This window comes from Molothrus aeneus, unplaced genomic scaffold, assembly GCF_037042795.1.
Source record: "Molothrus aeneus isolate 106 unplaced genomic scaffold, BPBGC_Maene_1.0 scaffold_35, whole genome shotgun sequence".
Classification (NCBI taxonomy): domain Eukaryota; kingdom Metazoa; phylum Chordata; class Aves; order Passeriformes; family Icteridae; genus Molothrus; species Molothrus aeneus.
Genome location: NW_027099016.1, coordinates 3,930,806 through 3,942,924, shown reverse-complemented (window position 1 = coordinate 3,942,924; position 12,119 = coordinate 3,930,806). Strand labels below are relative to the sequence as shown.

At 57.3% G+C, this 12,119-nt stretch overlaps 1 long non-coding RNA gene across 1 annotated transcript; it reads left to right on the top strand.

The window, feature by feature from the left end:
• Positions 1-7,182: 7,182 nt before the first annotated feature.
• Positions 7,183-10,218, top strand: LOC136570696 (uncharacterized). The gene is made up of 2 exons (XR_010785552.1): positions 7,183-9,516; positions 9,963-10,218. It is a non-coding gene; the product is annotated as an uncharacterized lncRNA (long non-coding RNA).
• Positions 10,219-12,119: the final 1,901 nt, after the last annotated feature.

Genomic DNA, 12,119 nt, shown 5'->3' with positions numbered 1-12,119 from the left:
TGTCCTGGAAGGGTAGGAAAAGTCCTAAGCACCAGCTACTGCAGGCCCATTGGGCCAAAAGCCCAAATCTCTACACACAGAGCACAAAGGTTGCAGGCAGCGTCCAGTGCCCTTGGCTGGGGGTGCAGAGCCTTACGTTCTCAAAGTGTTGCAGGAGGGGCTCAGCCAGCTTCAGGGCGGTGACGCTGGGTGGCTTGAGGTCTTTGTCCTGGAGCATATCCCTGAGCGCACACAGGGTCATCCAGACCATCTCTGCATCTGGATCAGCCAGCTGCTGCAGCAGGTGTTGATACAGGCCGCGTATTCCTCCGGCCTGTGTGCAAGACGGGGCTGTGCTGTGAAGCCGTGACTGGCCACAGCACCAACAGCTGCTTGGGCCACTGGGGCAGCTGAAGCGGGAGGCAGGAGAGCTGGGAGCAGCTGCCTCTGCTGCCAAAGGCCAGGCAAGCCCAGAGGTCTGCATTGCCCAGCCACACGATGCTGCCAGCGCGGCTTCAGCCACTGCCCCCTTCTCACCAGCGAGGGCTCCTTGCTGAGCACCGCGAGGCCTCGGAGCGCCAGGCGCAGCCCGTCCCTGCACTGGCTGGGCAGGTGCCTGGATACCACCGCCAGGGCACTGGGACCGTGTTGGCTCAAGTCCAGGCACTCGAGGAGCTGAAAGGCACAGGAGGGCAGTGCCAGGGGAGCCGGCCGGCAGGAGCCCGGAGCCGCACGGGGCCGGGCCCAGACAGCAGCAGCAGCGGGGGCGGGCGGCGTCCCAGGCGGCTGCAGCTACGAGAGGCCCGAGTGCTGGGAGGCAGCTGAACCAGGCAGCGCTGGCCATCAGGCTCACCTCCACCAAGAAGGCCAGGGCAGGCAGATGCCAGCGTGGCCGCTTCCCGAAGAGCAGGCTGAGCAGGTGCGAGGCCATGAAGGGACACAAGGGCGTCAAGCCATGGCGCATCTCCCTGGCAGGGGAAAAAGGCACCAAGGCCCTGAGCTGGTGGGCAAACCTCTCCCAGGAGTGACTCCCAGAGGTCTGGTATTTCCCCAGCGCTCTGCAAGGGCACATGGGCCCCTTGGGAGGCGGCTGCTCCTGGGCATCCTCCTCTCCCAACCTCTTCCAGTGTGCTGGAGCCTCCCTCGGTGACAAGGCCCTCTCGCTTCCAACCGCAGGGACTGTGTGGGGCACTCCGGGCACAGGGCACAAATGCTGGCGGTGGTGGTGGGGAGTAGGGCATCTCACCTTGCCAGCAGACCTGCTGCATAGTGCTGCGTGTCGGCAGAGAGCAGCTTCTCCCAGAGCTGCTTGTGCTCCAGAGCCACCAGCTTGTTGTCAAAGGCCAGTCTGGAGAGCAGAGCCTTCATGGTCTGCACTGCAAACCTGCATGCCGAGCAAAGGCCAGGTCACGCTGGGAGCGCTGGCCCTGGCCACGAGGGCGTGGGAAGGATAGGGCAACTGGCACCTGTTGGGCTCGCTGGGAAGGCCGTGTTCCTCCCGGCACGCTCCCCAGAAGCTCCGCGCCTCATCGTCCTCTGGCATGCGCTCTGTGGTGGTGACGATTTGCAGGAACAGAGCCACCAACAGCTGGGGCGAATGGAGGAGAAGGGCATAGTGCCACTCAGACATGGGGGCGATCCTCCACAGCACCAGACTTGCCTGCAAGAGACAAAGCACGCTGAGGCAGCACTCCGTGTCAGGGTGTCCTTGAGGCAGGGCCCGAGGGGAGAGGCAGGGGGATCACCCAGCCTGCTGCCCCTAGGCCAGCTTTCAGCCCAGGCAGGGAGCTGCAGGCTGGGGGAGAGCATGGAGAACTGCTGGAGAGGCAAACTGGAGGGCCAGCAAATGCCAGCTCCAGAAACTCACAGCCAGGGCAAAGATGGCCTCGTTGTCCCCGCTGCAGAAGACGCTGCTGAAAGGGGGCTGCTCCTCCACGGCAGAGAGCAGCGCTGGAAGCACCTCCTCGGCGGCCACTTCCGAGGTGCCGATGGCTCTCCACATCAGCGCGGCGGCTCTGTGGGAGCAGAGCTGTGCGTCAGCACCGCGCCCCGTGCGGCTGCGTGGCGCCGGGTGACAGAGCCCCGGTGCCCTGAGGGGCAGGGAGGGAGCGTGACAGAGGCGCAGGAAACAGAGGGGCCCGAGGCTCCCGCAGCTCTCCGCCTGTCTGGCAGAGCCCGCCGGACAGGCTGTACAGGGCCAGGGGCCCCACGGGCCGGTGAGCACTGGACTCTCGAGGCACTTGTGCCCCGTACCTGTCACACGTTGGGGCGCAGTACAGCAGGCTCATCACCACGAGATCAGGGTGTTCTTCAGTCAGGGCCAGAATTTGCATTTGCAGCCCGGCGTCCACGGTGACACAGGACGCCAGGCTCTGAAGAATGCCCCTCACCATGGCTAGCACCTGGAGGAGGCGGCATGGGGAAGACTTGGAGTGCTGTCCAAGGGAGCAACTTCCCCAGCTTGCCCAAAGAAGTGCTTGCCTTCCCACCCCGCTGTGATGGCCTCAAAGGCTGAGGAGAGCCAGCGGACGGAGCTTGAGGGGCCATGTGATCCTAGGAGGACTTCAGCCCTGGTCCCAGGCTGCTTACCTGCTGCAGAGAAGCAGCAGCCTGCTGGAAAAACTCCAGAGCGGGTTCAGGAGTCATGGTCAGTGTGGGCATGGCCTCGGTCTCTGGGATGGCCTGAGCCTGGGTGTGTGTGGTGGCCCTGCCCTGAGTCAGAGGCATGTCAGCCTCCGCCCAGCCGTCCTCGTCTGTTTCCCAGTCTGAGCTTGCTGCCAGATCAGAAGAGGCTGAGCTGGGAGCAGGCTCTGCCTGCAGCTCGCAGGGCCTGGAGTCAGGCTGGGCCGTGCCCTCGGTGCTGGTGCCGCCGGTGTTTCTGCGCCGAAGGCGCAGGAGCCTCCACAGTGTCTGCAGCAGAAGGAAGGGCGGGAAGAGAGGGACGTTCCATGGCCTGCTCCAAGCGCGGGGCTGGGCCGGGCAGTGCCAGCAGGCCCGGCCCAGGTGGGGACGGCCGCAGGTACCTGTGCTGCTCTGCGGAAGCGGCCACGGGTGGGCTCCTGCACTTGAGTCCGGTCCCTGGCTGCATCTGGAAAAGAGCGAGCGCAGCCAGAGCTGAGGGGCGGCGGGAGAGGCCGGAGAACACAGCCCAGCCCTGCGCTGCCCAGGCAGGGACAGCTCCGGGGGCCGGAGCACGGCCATCGGCGGGGGCAGCCCCGACCCCTGTCCCATCCTGTCTGTGGGCATGTCCACAGGGATGGGATGGGATGGGATGGGATGGGATGGGATGGGATGGGATGGGATGGGATGGGATGGGATGGGATGGGATGGAGCCAGACTGGCTGCAGGCACCAGCCCTGCGGCCCAGCTCCGCCACTCACCGTACTGCAGCGGCTGCAACTGCTCCGGCTCTGCAGGCTGCTGTGCTGGGGCAGCTGCAGGGCCTTTGCTTTTCTTGCCCCGAAGCCCCTTGAACAGGCCGAGCAGTCTGCCTGCCATCCCGCTGCCTGACCTCGAGGGCACCTTGGACACAGATGCCCCGTCAAGGGTCCGAGTCAGCGAGTGCCGCAGTCCTGCCTTGCAGGTACCTGCGACAGAGGAGCCTCAGGAAGATTACAGGACAGCAAGTCCTGCACTCTGTTCTCGAGGGCTCCTGCCACAATGACAGGAGACTCCTCAGGAACGCTGGAGGTCACCAAGTCCCACGGCCTGGCCACGAGGGCACCGGCCGCAGGGATGGGAGATGCCTCGGAAAAGCTCCGAGTCACCGAGTCCCGAGGTCTGGCCGTGAGGCCAGCCGCAGGAGGAACGCCTCGGAAAAGCTCCGGGTCAGCAAGGAATGAGCCGGCTGTGCGGGGGCTCCTCACAGCACCGCTCTGTCCCGTCCTGTCCCGTTGCGTGCACCGAGCACTGTGGCGTGGCCACGGCGCCGCCGGCACCTATGTCAGCGCGTGTCACAAAGGGCTGCTCGGACGCCCCGTTCCACTCGGTGACCCTGCTGCACCGTGTCACAAAGGGCCCTTGGACACGCTGCCATGTGCCCTGGGGCCAGCCCCTCCCCACCCAAGGTGGCCCCGGTTGGACGGAATCCCTTGCCCCGAGTGTCTGACGCAAGCCCGGACACTCCCCAAGCCCGGCCAAGTGCTTGGGGAAGGACTCTCCACGCTGCCCGGCCCGCACAGCCCAGCTCGGTGCCGGCCCTGGAGCAGAGAATCTTCCAGCAAGCAAGAGGCAAACGCATCTTGCCAAGAGTTAAAACACACCAGAGAGGGAAGATGGCATTAATGTGTTGCCTTCTTGTGAAGGCCGCGATGACCTGGTATCGGAGTCCAGCACGGCCATCTCCTCCTTGGGATCCTTCGTGGCCAATAATGGACGCTGACACCAATGTGGTGGACGGCTAAAAGAGTTTATTGAGGGGTCTCAAGGGTATTTATGGACTAAGGGGCTTCTCTACGTCAGACAGGGGTTTGGCTATACTTTCTAGAGTTAGTATGGAGTGGAAAGTTACTGGCATGCATAGGTTAGGGGGGCTACACGTTTGGCTACATTCCAAGGGTGATCCTTATCTATTGGGAGAGGGGTAGAAGGATTGCTGTAATTTTCTGTCACAGCCCAAAATCTTCCGAACGCCTGTCCCTATGCCTACCACACTTCCCCCCCCCTTTCACAAATGAACGAGGTAGTCTTATACATAGGCACTGAAATGAGGTACGAGGTTGAGATCTGACTAGGGAAAAGGGTCTTGGGAAACCTGAGTAAGTTTCTGCCAGGCAAGTCTCTCGTGACTGGCAGTGTTCTCTGTTGAATTCACAGTAATTGTTGCTGTCCCACGAACAGGATGCTAGCCCGTTCTAGGCGGGCCTGAACAAATGAGACTAGCTTGCTCAGCAGGCATGGCCCGAAGGTAATAGCTAAAAGCAGCATTGCCAATGGACCTATTAGGGTAGAAATTAGGGTGGTTAGCCATGGCGATCGATTGAACCAGGATTCGAACCAGCCCTGTTGGGCTTCCCTGTCTTTCTGTCTCTGAGCCAGTCTGTTTCGGAGTTCTGCCATGGAGTCTCTAACGACTCCTGTGTGGTCAGCGTAGAAACAACATTCCTCTTTCAAGGCAGCACACAGGCCTCCTTGCTGCATGAACAGGAGATCCAGTCCTCGCCTGTTCTGCAGGACCACTTCTGAGAGCGAGGAGACTGACTTTTCTAGAAAGGAAATGGATTTCTCGATCCTCTGCAGGTCCTCATCGATGGTCATCTGCAGCTGGGACAGTCCTTGGTGTTGAGTTGCTAGGGCTGAGACACCTGTTGCCGTTCCAGCTGCTCCTAGGCTGAGCAGCATTGCGATAGTTATGCCTGTTAGTATTTCTCTCTTGTGGAGCCGGCTGTTTTCTTCGAAAAGGTGGTACACCTCCTCGTCTGAGTGGTACAGGATCCTAGGGATGATCAGAACTTGAACACAAAAGTCGTTAGAGTTATCGAATTTGGCAAGAAACACGCAGGGACTCACTCCAGATCTCTGGCAAACCCACATCCCAGATGCGGATGGGACTACCCACTTATTATTCTTCCTGTCGGGCTCAACTACTTCGGTGCAGACGTCGCCTTTCCGCTTAGCTAGGGTTGCATTGCCAAAGCATCTGCCCTGACCTGTGACTTGACTCAGGGTAATTCCTTTGCGGGGTGTGTCCCATCTGCACTGACAAGGGGCATCGGCTGTGAAATAGCTGAAGGGGGTATCTAAAGCGACTCCTTCGTAAAAGGGGGGTTTAACATCGTAACAAAGCCGGCAGGTGTCGGTTAGGTTAGGGTTAGATTCATTCAGGGATAGAAAGGTAGCTTCTAACATGCGAAGGATTGGGTCCGGGTCCGACCTGGCTGAGCGGCCTATCTGGAAGGCTTCCTCATCGCCAGTCAGGACGTCGGTGACCCTTGTGGGCAAGGGTTTGGGGTAGGTCATGTTTCTCCCTTTCTGTGTGCTTTTGCCTGTGGGAGCATAGGGTATGAAAATTCCCTGCCCCACTATGGGTTGGCATAGATGGGCCGTCTCGCATCCATAGCGGGAGGGGGCTGAATCCCGCACGTCCCCTCCCTCTCAAAAAGCATACTGCTTATTTGCACTATATCAAAAGGGAGTAAATCATCATTGCTAAAAAGACCGTCCACGAGAGTGGAAACCACCCCTGAGTTAATTCCTTTTTCTGAAATAGCTTTTACTATTGTCTGAACGTCTTTGGAATTAACGGGAGTATATGTTCTTTGCTGGTTCCCCTGGGGTCCTGTAATTCTCACCGGGAAGGCATGCACCGATGCTGCGGGTGCCCATCCCGCGCATTCGATTTTGATTTTACCCCAATCGGTGAGTTCGTATTGGGGCTGGTTCTCGACTGTGTTGAAAGTTTTATTTGGTTTCGTCCGAAACCGCATTGATTCAGTTTTCTCTGCTTCCGAGTCGCTGCTGGACTTGGTGGGCTCCGCAGAGCGGTCTGGGGAGCTGTGGCTTCCTTCAGAGTCGGAAGTCGACTGCCAATGAACTTCCGGCTTCTGCTGCCGTTTTGTTCGGCTTCGGCCCCGCTCCTCCCCTCGGGGGCGGTGCCGCTCCCGCCCCCTGGGCTCGCCCCGCCTCCCGCAGGGAGGGATCTCTCCCATATATGGTGGCATCAGTGGGCACGGTTCCCGAGCGAGTGCCCGCCCTCTGTCGCACCCCCACGCATGCGCGTCTGCTGGGATCCCCGGCTCCCGGCTGGGTATGGGCTCAGCGCTGGTTTCCCGCGCATGCGCGTCCGCAGCTGGCCGCGTTTCCGGGTTCTTCCCGCCGCGGGCCGACGGGCTCCACCCCTCCTCCCGGCCCCCAGCGCCATATTCAAACGGGTAGGGCGGCGGATCCCCTCCGCCGCCCGCCCGCGCACCTGCTTTCTCGATATTTCGGGCTTCTGCCGCCAATCCCTCCCAAAAGGACTGCGCACGTCTCTCTGCTTCTTGCGCTAAGTCGACTATTGGCGGGGAAGGGATGGGCGGGGGGCCCGCGGGCACCCAGGGGGGCTCTGGAGGTGGTCTGGGTCCCGGCGGGTCGCCTGAAGGGGTCAGGGAGTCCCCCGGGGGCTCCGGGGGCTCCGGGGGCTCTGGTCTTGGGGAGGGATGGGATGCGCCCGGCCCCCGCGTTTCCCCGTTTTCAATCGGGTCGCCACCGGGGGGGGTTCGCGTTATCGCCCCCTCCCCCAGCTGTGGCGTGATTAACAGACGGGAACGCGCAGCGTTCCACGTCTCCCGTTCTTCTAATGCTTTGCGTAGGGCTGCTTCTGCCTTCCCCCATGCTTTCAGGCTTTTGCTGCTGCCTGTGGCTTTTGTGTCCTCTGCTAGCGCGACAGTACATTTCTGCCACACCTCAGAGTGCAATATATCTATGGGTCGACCAATGACCCTGAGTTCTAGGAGTCTCGTTAAAGCGAGATTAAAATTCCTGAGCTCACATTTGATTCCCCATTGCATATGTATCAAACTTACGACCTTCGCTATCGCTTCCATACGAATCGCAGGTCCCGGGGCGTCCCCCTGCTTCGCTATCCGGCTCTGTGAGTGCTGTCCCCTGGCCAGGAGTATCCCCGTCGCCCAGACTCTTCGTCCCGGGTTTCGGCACCACTATGTTGCCTTCTTGTGAAGGCCGCGATGACCTAGTATCGGAGTCCAGCACTGCGATCTCCTCCTTGGGATCCCTCGTGGCCAATAACGGACGCTGACACCAATGTGGTGGAGGGTTAAAGGCCTTTATTGAGGGGTCTCGAGGGTATTTATGGACTAAGGGGTTTCTCTACGTCAGACAGGGGTTTGGCTATTCTTTCTAGGGTTAGTATGGAGTGGAAAGTTACTGGCATGCATAGGTTAGGGGGGCTACACGTTTGGCTACATTCCAAGGGTGATCCTTATCTATGGGGAGAGGGGGCAGAAGGATTCCTGTAATTTTCTGTCACAGCCCGAAATCTTCCGAACGCCTGTCCCAATGCCTACCACAGGACACGATGGTCCTTCCAAACAGGGCGTGAGAACAGGAGTGGCTCCATGCTCAGGGCTTTGTTTCTCTGTTGTTTTTATGAGCTGGAGAAGAAAGAGCCTCTGCAGTGAACGGCCTGCCAGCATCACTGCACTTCTACTCTGTTCTTATTCTCTCTCCTGCTGAGAGTTCCTGAGGACTTTTCCAGCTGACTTCACTACTGCATTCTCAGACTGAGCGTGGGGAATCTCTGTGCTTGGTTTCCTCATTGCAGCTGCCTTTGACAGGGTATGTTTCTGTCCTCAGCTGATTTTGGCCTCTGCGCTCAGCTCAGCCCTGAGCAGGACCAGCGCAGCTCCATGGTGGGCACTGCTCACTGGATGGCCCCAGAAGTTGTGACCAGATCTCCTTATGGCCCCAAGGTGGACATCTGGTCCTTCGGCATTGTGACCATCGAGATGGTGGAAGGAGAACCTCCTCACTTCAGGGAAACGGCGGCCATGATAAGAGGCAAATTCTCCAGGGGCTGCAGAGGCTGCGAGCACAGGGGGATCCTGCACTGGGAGCAGCAGCTGGAGGTTTCTGCACATGGGAAGGGAATTCCCAGAGCACTCCAGCCTCAACACAGACGAATATTCTGCAATCTCCAGCAACAATTTGCTTTGGGATTTACGCTGTTGCAGCTCTTCTGGCTGTGAGGATGACCTGAAAATGGGAAGCAAGTGCATCAGGTCTAATGTTACCTTGCAAGAAAACCCCAAACCACCCCACATCCTGACCCCAAACCCAACAAGTTTTCTGCAGGAGTTCCTAAAAGAGGTTTTGCGAGATGATTTCCCCCCTGATTCTTCTCACTGGGAAACTTGTTAAAAAACATGAAGATGATTGTTTAACATCCCCATAGTCCAACACATTTCTTTCCTACTCCAAGCTACTTTCTCCATGTCACCAAGCCTGAGCTTTCAGCATCACAAACCTCCTGCTTCTTGCCTGGCAGTTTCTGGGATGAGGCATCAGGAATGCATTTACTGGAGTGTCAGTGGCACTGCAGAGATGCACTTGATGGAAGAATCCTCTGAAATAACACAGGCAGACCACAGTGACTCTGGAAGATGGCCTGTAAAGCTGGTGTCCATATTTGGAGAAGCAAAATGGGCTATTTCTGATGGAGGTTCCTACTAACAGAGTCAGCCAATGAAACTGGCTCTCAAGGCGAGATCATTTGGATGTTGCAGTGGCTGTGGCAGCCCCATAGGTTTGGGTTTTTTGGTTGGCATAGCAAAATGAGCTCTGAGCAGCATCTTTGTCAGGGAGGAAAGTGCCCCTGGCGCTGGGGCTGAGGCCCCGGGGTGGATGTGAGCCCGTGTGGGTGTGAAGGAAGCTGGCAGAGCGCTGAGTTTGCTTTCCCTGCAGGCTCGCGCTCTGATCCGGCAGAACGGGACCCCGCAGCTGCAGGAGCCCCGGCGCCTGTCGGCTCTGCTGCGGGACTGCCTCGAGTGCAGCCTGGAGCCGGACGAGGAGCGGCGCTGGGCTGCCCAGGAGCTGCTGCAGGTGAGAGCCAAGGGCTGCAGGGGAAGCAGAAGCGCCAGGGAGGGGTTTTCTTGTGGGGCCCCCTCCAATAGTCTCCAGTCTCGCTGCGTTCCACGCGCAGAGCGAGCAGAATCCTCGCCTGCTGTGGCCTGGCAGGCTCCTTTCGAGCTCATCTGGACCTGGTGCCCCACAGCGAGCAGGGACATCTTCAAGCAGCTCAGGGGCCTCAGAGCCCTGCCTGACCTGAGCTTGGATGTTTCCAGGGAGGAGGCACCTCCCACATCTCTGGGCACCTCCTGTCAGTGTTTCCCCACTCTCCTGGTTAAAAAATTCTTCCTTAGATCTAATCTGAGCCTGCTTCCCTCGATTTTCAAGCCATTTCCCTTTGTCCTGTTGCAACAGAGCCTGTGAGGAACTTGACTCTGGAAAGTAACAGTTCATTTCTTTCCTTTTTATCCTTTGGCCAGCATCCATTTTTATCATCAGCCAAGCCTCCCTCCAGCCTGACCCCTCTGATCACTGCAGCAAAGCAACTGAGGGAGCAGCGGAGGAGATGAAGCACTTGAGGACAGCTTTCAGTTACAGTAGTCAGGACAACTAGTTAGTTATGGTAGTTAGCACAGGTAGTTAGTTATGGTAGTTAGCACAGGTAGTTGGTTATGGTAGTTAGCACAGCCTGTTTGTTATGGCAGTTTTTGGAATAAAAACTCTCTTAAACCTCAACTCCCCTGACGTGTCCCTTCCCTCTCCCGCTGTGACTCAGCTGCCCGGAGCAATGTGAGGGGAGAGCGGGCCCAGCCTGGCCCAGAGCTGAGCCCCAGCAGAGCCCTGGCAGAGCCCAGAGCAGCCTCGGCACCTGCAGAGTCAGCCTGGAAGGAGGCGCTTGGAGCCTTCTCGGCTGCACCCGGCTCTTGGTTACAAACTGTGTGTGCTGGAAAATGCCACCGGCTCTGCAGGAGGGCAGAAGGGGCCCAGGGAAGGCCCAGGTGCTCCATGCAAGGGAAAAACCTGCCCTGGGTTTGTTATAAATAACTAGGTAGTGTTGGCTTTAGCTATTATGTATTGACTTCTGCAAAATATTCTTAATCACAACGAGTTTGATAGAGTACAGTTTGTAATCACTTTTCACTGCTGTTGCTATAGTATAATTTGTCAGCTTTTTGTGGCCAATGCCTGGCCCCTGTGTAGCTCATATCCTCAGAACATCATTTATGGATGATATTTGAGTTTGATGACAGTGTGAAAAAGATACATTATAGTTTTGGCTTTTGCAAAATATTCAAGTGGATGCCATGTGTTGTGCATTAGAATGTTAACTTTTGCAGAAGTAGCTGTAGTTGTGAAATAATAACTAATGCTTTTATTTTTTAACTAACTGACAATAATAACTCAGAGATATTTGTGAAATAGCTAATGTTCATTTAAAGTACTTGTGGAAATAGCTAAAACCATCTGCATGGTCAGGTAACATTTAAGGAAGGGATGTGATGAGGCCCCTGCCACTGACCCTTCCACTGTCAATAACTGTCACCTGCTGAAACCACAGAACAGGGGCCCTTGTGAGGCAGTGGCACACAACCCTCAAAACAGCAATCCACGATTCCTGCACGTGCTCTACAAAGGCGAGTTGGGGGTCAAACCAACCTAAAGAATTCCTGGAACAAGTAAACGAGTTCAAAGAAATGTTTGAATATGTACAATCATTATGAATATGTATTTGAACAATACAATGGAGAAACTAGACAAGAAGAGTTGCTGTGGTTAACCGGTGTGCCTCTGGCCATCACCAACACCCAGCACTGTTACTGATTTGTCCCTTATTATTCCTTATTAACCTTTCAAAAATTCTAAAGAGTGGGGCTCATTTCTCACAAAACCCAAGGTGCTCACCCCTTGTTCTTCCCCCAAAGCCAGGATTTGTCAATCCTAAACTTTGTCTGGACGGAGGAGAAGGAGGCTGCGAGGAAAAGGAAGATGCACTGGTGTGGAGGCCCACGGGAGTCTCAATCTCCCACCCGTGGAGGACTGGTCCCCAATGAGAAGAATAGATTTCAAGGTTATGGTGAGAAGCTTGCTTCTCCCACAGATCTTTGCAGGCACATGCTGATTTATGGAAAGTTCTGTTACCCCATTGGCCCGTTGGCCTAATTACCCTAGTTCACCCCCTGTTACCCATCTCTGGTTAGTCCCTAGAATGTTCTCTCTCTCTGTCCCTCCATTGGCCCCAGTTTACTGCATTCCTCTGCCCCTGTTTCCCTATTAGCTGTCCTGACCCTTAACCCCTCCTTTGGTCCATTTTCCCCCATATCCATTGGACCCTGACCCTCAGCTCCACCCTCACTACCCCACATAAAAACCCCCTGTGCCCTCGGCTTGCACCCTGTCTTTGTCCCTGGACCCTGTTCAGCTCTGTCCCCTGTTCCTGTACCAATAAACCCAGTTTGCTGAGATCATACCCAGACCCATCCTGCCGACTTTGTCAGCTTTATAAAGCAGCCGTGAGCTCCGGGCTCCTGAGTGCCGGACGCTCCAAGGGCCTCGGCAGAGCCAGGACGCTCCAGACTGGGACAGTCAGGCAGGGCAGGAGGAATCACTGCCCCTTTCCCCTCCTTGCTGCTCCATCT